Consider the following 6,693-nt stretch of genomic DNA (forward strand, 5'->3'; position numbering starts at 1 on the left):
GAAGGAAGTGCTTCCCAGTCTGTGTGTTTCCCTCTTGGGGGGTGGTGAGCTAAGTACATGTTGATGGTCTTAAAACATGAAGGGTTTGGGGGACTGAGTTCTGAGCCAGGGAAGGGATTTATCCCATGGGTGTTGGACAGAGGGGTGGGCAGACTAAGCAGAAATCTGTTCTTGACACAGAACAGCTTGGTACTGCTGCTCTCTCACTTGTCCCTGCTGGGTAGGAGGTAAGGAGTATACCTGATTCCTTTTTGTTGGAGTTTACATTACACAAAGGTACTTGACACACAGGATGCAGCTCAGACCTCATAAACACAGGTGCATGCACATCTGTGTACCCTCTGGTACACGAACATGCCTCCCGTCCACAGGTGACACACGGGGTCCTCACATGTTGCATAGGAACACAATGATACCTGAAGAGGTATGTGCACAGGCCGGTTGGAGTACTGCAAGTGCCAGGTTAGAGGCAGAGAACTGTGAGGGGATAAAACTGGGTGTCCTGAACTGCTGTTCTATTGAGGGCTGTCTCTGAGGCCCTAGGAGAGAGTGGCTTTCCCTTGTGACTAACCCAAGACATGCTCCAGCCTCATGCGTCCTAAAAACAGGCCAGGACTTCATGCTTTGGTGCTCAGCGGGGCTTCAGATTCCTGGCTCATTGCTTGGGAAGGGGAAAGACTATTGTTTCCTTAGGATCCACCCCTCCAGGCCCAGCGGCTGTTTTGGGCTCTTGGTGGAGCCTGCTCTGGCTAGGCCAAGGGGAATGAACGTGGGCAGCTTACGGAGGTGGAAAGCATTTCTCTGAGTCAGAACTTGTGTGGCTCAGGTCTCTTGTACAGATGAGGTCTCCAGAGTGTCAGCTACGTTAGCTGCTGTGGGACACCCGGGTCTCCCCAGTAGAGAACCCAGCTGTCCTGCCTTAGTCCCACTCTGTTGCCACTTCTTAGAGCCCTTGTGACTCAAGCAGGAGAGTGTCAGGCCCTAGCTTTATTCTTGGATTTTATCTTTTTTTAACTCTGGAGGGAACTGATTATTGGCAACAGGGTAGGAAAAGGCCCAGTAGGTGGAGCTGCTGCCCCTTTGCTGGGGTTATTTGTCTGGGTGCTGGTGTCTACCCTCTTAGCACTCTTGGCTTCTGTTGGAAGCATCCCGTGCTCCATTGGTGCTCAGTGCCTGTTTATTGGATTTAATGCCATGGGGGAGAGCTCTTGGCAAAAAAGATATTCTCCACGCTTGCTTCACCACTTTGAGATTAGTGTGGCCCCAAGACAAGGCCTGGGCAGGAAAGGGCTTTCCCCTCATTTCTAGTGAGGCCTATGGAGGAGGCTTATTGTTGAGTCCCACATTGAGGGTGGTTTCAACAGGAAATGGTAGGGGTCTCCCCATGTGCAGTTGTGAGGGTTTGTGTCTGGCTCTCCCCCCCGCTGGCTGTGGGGCAGTGAACAATTGGAACTGCACGTCCTCCAGCAGGGAAGGCAGCCAGCAGACGCAGACTTGCTCTGCCTGCCTGTAGAGGCCGGTGAGGCCAGGGCCTGTCGAGACTTGCACTGGTGAGGCAAGTGGGTGTGTGGTGCCGGCTTCCTTCCTCAAGCTCTCCCAGCGTGGCCATTCACAGCCTCATGCACAGGGTGTTGGGCAAGGGGTGGGTGCGTGTAAAGCTTGGGTGGGAGTCTTGGCTCAAAGCCCCAGGTGAGTGGAGGAACTGGGGGTGGACCTGGAGTACTATTGGGGCTGAGCCGGCAGGTTTCTTGGGCTTGGGTGGCTGCCTCCTGGGGTCAGAGGGTGTGCGCTCTCTCACCGAGCCCATCACCAGACCTCCCTGTTGGCGGGGTTCTCACCCAGCTCTGTGGGTCTGTCTCAGCAGAAAGTGCATGGAAGGATTGGGGAGAAGCTTCGACAGCCTGAGAGGCAGAGCTGGCTTTCCCAAGTCCACCCTGTAGAGTGTGGAAGCTCAAGAGGCTGCACGGGTTATGCTTCTTGTTCTTTCCTAAACTGCTCCGGTTGGAGAGGAAGAAAAAGAAATCTCTCCTGCTTCTTCAGACTCCATGGAATCTCTGTGTTGTTCTTTCCTGGATCCACCATCATTACATTTGGAGAGTTCTGTCTCCTCTGTATCTCTCGTAACCAAAGTTTACCTAGTAGTCTCTGACCAGTCTTGTCTCCTTCACTTGATAGCTCTGATAATGCTGAGAGCCCTTTCCTCTCTTGTGTCGGGGAGCACAGTGTTTGGTGCCAGGCCTGTGGTACAGTCCTGAGTCCCCTGCTTTGGTGGTAGTAGACATTGGGCCAGAACAGAGCTGGACCTGGCTATTTCTAGGCAAGAGGAATCTATCTGGGGACTGCTGTGTTTGGGGTTAAGGGTGGGAAGGAAGCCCTTCCATTCCTCCTGTTATCTGTCACCTGATGGCCATGCTCCGATCATAAGTATTAATAAAATTGTGGTGCCCTGGAGGCAGCTGGGCAGCCCCCCCCCGCCCCCCCGCCCTGAATCAGCCTGACTCATTTTTAGCTTTCTCCCAGTTACCCCAAAGGCTTCTCTTTTGAGGTGACAAATGTAGAGGGTTGGTTTCAGGTTTCATGTTTTTACATTACTGAGTGGAAAAAAAACCCTTTCCAAACCAAAAACAAAACAAAACAAAACAAAACCCCCCAGCTTTTACAGCAGAAACATGTCCCAAGAGCACTGGAAATTTCCCCATCCCCTCTCCTCATCTGCTCAGCCACAGAGACCAGTGACAGAGGGGTTAAGAGGTGGGGGTTGGAGCTAGGGCGTGTAGAGTATTGGGGACAGCCCCTTTGGAGGTAGCAGCATTTGCCTTCCTGCTTAAAGGCAGGGGAGAGCCTTTGCAGAGCCCTCTGGCTCTGGAGCCAGTAGTATTGCCAAGGGGTGGGGCCAGTCTGTTCCGGAGCGGCAGGGGCTAGGGGAGGAAACCATCTCATATCTTTAGCTAATTTGATCCCAGGAGGTCGAGGGCAAGTCCCTCCCTCAGAGAGGGCTCTTTAGGTGGGGTGGTAGGTGGGAAGCTGCAGGGTCCATCTGGCACATGGAGACTGGGGGGCCACCTCCTCCTGTTACTGGCTGGTAGTATTATAAGCCACTCCCTGCCTGACCCCCGACAGGGGCAGATGGCCTCCATGGCAGATGGAGACTAGGCCAGCGATGGCTGGGTGAGCTTTCCAGTCCCAGCCTGGCCTCTCTGGCTAATAAGACAATTGAGAGGGAAAGTGACAGGGCTAAGTGTGTGTGTGTTTAGGAGATGGGAGTCCTGGCCTTGTTGGGTCATTCTGGGGGAGAGGTAAAGAGGGAACCTCAGATGAGATCATTGGGTCTTGGGGGCACACCCAGTTTCTTGTGTAGAAGTGGCTCGGGGCCCTGACACTGCCCACCTGCCCGGGCTCCCAGAGCTGCCCCAGTTAGCTCTCAAGTGAAGGGGATGGTCCCCAGGATGGGAGTCTCTGCTGCAGCTGGAGCCTGGTGGGCTTGAGGCAGACCTCCTGCTAGGTCCCCAGAGCTGGGCCTGGGCAGCGGCTCCTCCCAAAGGACGCGCCCGTTTATTATGCGCTCGGGCTCCCTCACTGCGCAGGCAGGCAGCGGCCTTCATTAGCGGGGGAGCTGGGGTCTGTTTTGGCTGCCTCATCAGCATCAGTGAACTGCGTCCCTGCGAGATTTGATACAATTTAATTAACCTAATTAAAAGCTCTGATTGCAGAGATGATTGGGGTAGCGCCAGCAGCGACTGCATATTTATAATGAGCTGCAAGGTGTGGGACCGCAGCCAAACGCCACGCATCCTAATGAGCGGGAGCTGAGAGCCAGGGAGCGGGAGAGGGAACGTTTATTTTTGGCAACAATGCCCAGTTCCTCCCTGCCAGGGAGTCAGAGACCCAGGGAGTGAAGATGGACCTGCCCACTGAGCTCTTCTGAGCAAGGTGGAAGCAGGAATGCGTGCTCCCCGCTCGTTCTTGTGCCTTTGGACGCCCACATGAACGCACCGTGCCCGTGTTTGCTGCTTGCAGAGTGGGGGGCTGGGACCCCAACAGTGCACTTTTCCTGCCTGTCTCCATCTCTGGGAATCGGGCTACCTTCTGAACCATGGGCCCTGGTTTGAGGAAATGGCTCAGTAGAACCACCCGGATTTTAAGACTTTGGGATCCCTGGGCTGCTCTCCCAGACTTGCCAAGGCAGATCTGGGTGGACAGGAATAGACCAAGAGGCTGGGTGGGGGTCAGAATGGGGATCTGGATGTCCCAGGAGACCCAGGTGAGGATCTTGGGCCTGGAGCAAACAAGGAGAAATGGGAGAGGTGAACCTCCAGCCCCTCCTGGAGCCTCACCTGCTCGCTGGCTTCTGAGGACGTTGTCCAGAGAGGGCTGCCTCCCCTGGACTGTCCTCTGCCACTGCTTCCGTCTGGGGAGTCTGAGTTTGTCTGACTCAGCGTTTCCGCTGTAAATCACATCTAATAATAACGAGAGTGAGAGCTGTGGCAGAGAGGCTGTGGGTGAAGGGGGCGCCGGTGAGAAGGGGCACACTGCCCAGGTGCACTGGGGTGTTAAGTGGGGAGGGTGGCAGGAATGGGGGCTGGGTTCTGGGAGCCACCATCAGAGGCCTTTGAGAGGAAGAAGGTGGGAGCCCCCCCCCCCCCCCCCCGCCGTCCGCAATCCCTGCCCTGGGAGCTTGTGGAGGTCATGAGCTCATCCTGGCTGTCCCAGCCCCCCAGTGCTCTGAGTGCTGCCAGGACAAGATGAGATTTGTCCCCAGCCCACCTTGCAGAGCTGCAGCTGTTCAGCTCCCTTATCAATCTTCTCTGTGGGTTTAATCATCTCTCTGTCATCCTGCTGGGACAGCCCTCCCCTTCCTGCCCCAGCTTTCCTCCAAGCCCCCTCCCCCAGACACACCATCTTCTCTCTCCTGGACTTCCTTTCTAGGAGACAGAGGGTGGGCCAGGGCTGCTTTACCCCAGGTTTAGTCTCGGGGGTGGGGGCCGGGGGTTCCCTGTTTTTGCAAGGAATACAGGATGGGTACAGGTGGTGCTGGCGAAGAATCTGTCCCAGCCAGGTTCCCAGTATCTTTGGTTCCATGCCAGGGCAGGGTCTGGAGGTTGGCCATGAGGGCCTTCAGCCCAGATCCAAGAGATTCTTGCGCTGGTGCGGTATCCATCCCTTCCTTCTTCGGAAGAAGGCCAGCCCCTTGGGAGCTGGGTCCACCCACGGCCAGCCATCCAGCCAGCTCTGGCTTCTTTCCCTGGGTGGGTCCTGTGGGCCCAGGCTCCATGGAGCCCCGTGGGCACAGGGGCCCGTGGGCAGGAACCACAAGCCCACAGCTTTGCGTGCATCTTGGGAAAAAGGGTGCCCAGGAGTCAATGGAGCCTGTGTTGTGGTCCAGGCTAGGAGCCAGGGCACAAGGGGCTGTGAGGCCCCTCCCAGTGCTGACGTTCAAGATGACCTTCAGGGCAACTTTTCAACCCCCTCTGCTTCACTCTCCCCTCCAGAGCATTTGGGGGAATGGGCAGGGAGGGGTGACATGGGATGGTGTATGTGCCCCTCGGAGGGAACACGGGAAAGAGGGCCCTTCCTCCCCCCTACTCTGTGGCTCCCACTCAGGCACTCTCAGTGCAAATGGAAAGCGGGCTTCTTCCCATTTCTCAGAAGGGGATGGAAAGCCCTAAAGAATTCTGGGGATCATCACCCAGGTAGGGGCTGAAAGACTCTCAAGATAGGGGCTGAAAGAACCCCCCTCAGAGGGTCCCATTGGGTGGAGACCATCAGTTCTGGAGGGGCACTGACTAGTTGGGCTGGAGGGGGCTGGTCCGGTTCAGCCCAAGGCTGGGGCCCTGTAGGACAATGGCATGTTGATGAGGACTTGGTTCTGGCCTCACATGACTTGATGGGGGTGGATGGACTGCACGTGGCTGAGCCGCCAGGGCTGACCTTTGGTCGTTGGCTAGGGAAGAGAGGAAGCCATGAAGCTTTCCTGCCCACTCAGTGCCCTGGGCACCCTGCCGCCCCCGCCCGAGGCACTGCCCTCTGGGCACACACACTCTGTCTTCACCTACCTTCTTTCAGTCTCTCTCTTCCCTTTCTCTTTGCTCCATTTGTGTGTGAGTGTGTGTGTGTACTGTGTGTGAGCATGTGTGTGAGAGTGTGAGCAAGGAGGCATCCCGAGGATGAAGGACAGTGAGAGAAACACGCTTTGTGGGTTCTTTCCAATCAAGGATGAACCTAGTTTTTGCTGTGGGGACAACGCCAGTATAGGGCCAAAGTGGGCATGCACGTCTATGCACGTGTCTTCTTGGGCAGGGTGGACACGTGTGTCCGTGGGGAGAGCAGTGCTCCTTCCCTGGGCTTACCGTGTGACCTGTGTCATCTGTGGGAGAGGGGGCGACTTCTCTGGCAAGCATCTTCTACCTCTTGGGGAGCCGTAGCGCCCTCTCTGGCACAGGGCCGTGGGCACTCTCCAAAGGAAAAAAGACTTCTTTTGGGTGGTGTAATGATCATGATCAATGAAGTTAATGGAAAAATTACTCTTCAGTGAGGAGGCAAGGTGCGTGCACACGTGTGCACCAACACATACACGTATACAGTAAAAGCTAACCACAGACAAGGGTGTGCGCAGGGAGAGTCCTGATAGAGGCAGGGGTGCTCATATGCATACCTCTGATCCTTATGTGGGGTTATCTGTCCTCTTCCTCACTG

The sequence above is a fragment of the Mustela putorius genome, unplaced genomic scaffold, assembly GCF_011764305.1.
Source record: "Mustela putorius furo isolate JIRA1106 unplaced genomic scaffold, ASM1176430v1.1 tig00003853_pilon_pilon_pilon, whole genome shotgun sequence".
In the NCBI taxonomy this organism is placed as follows: domain Eukaryota; kingdom Metazoa; phylum Chordata; class Mammalia; order Carnivora; family Mustelidae; genus Mustela; species Mustela putorius.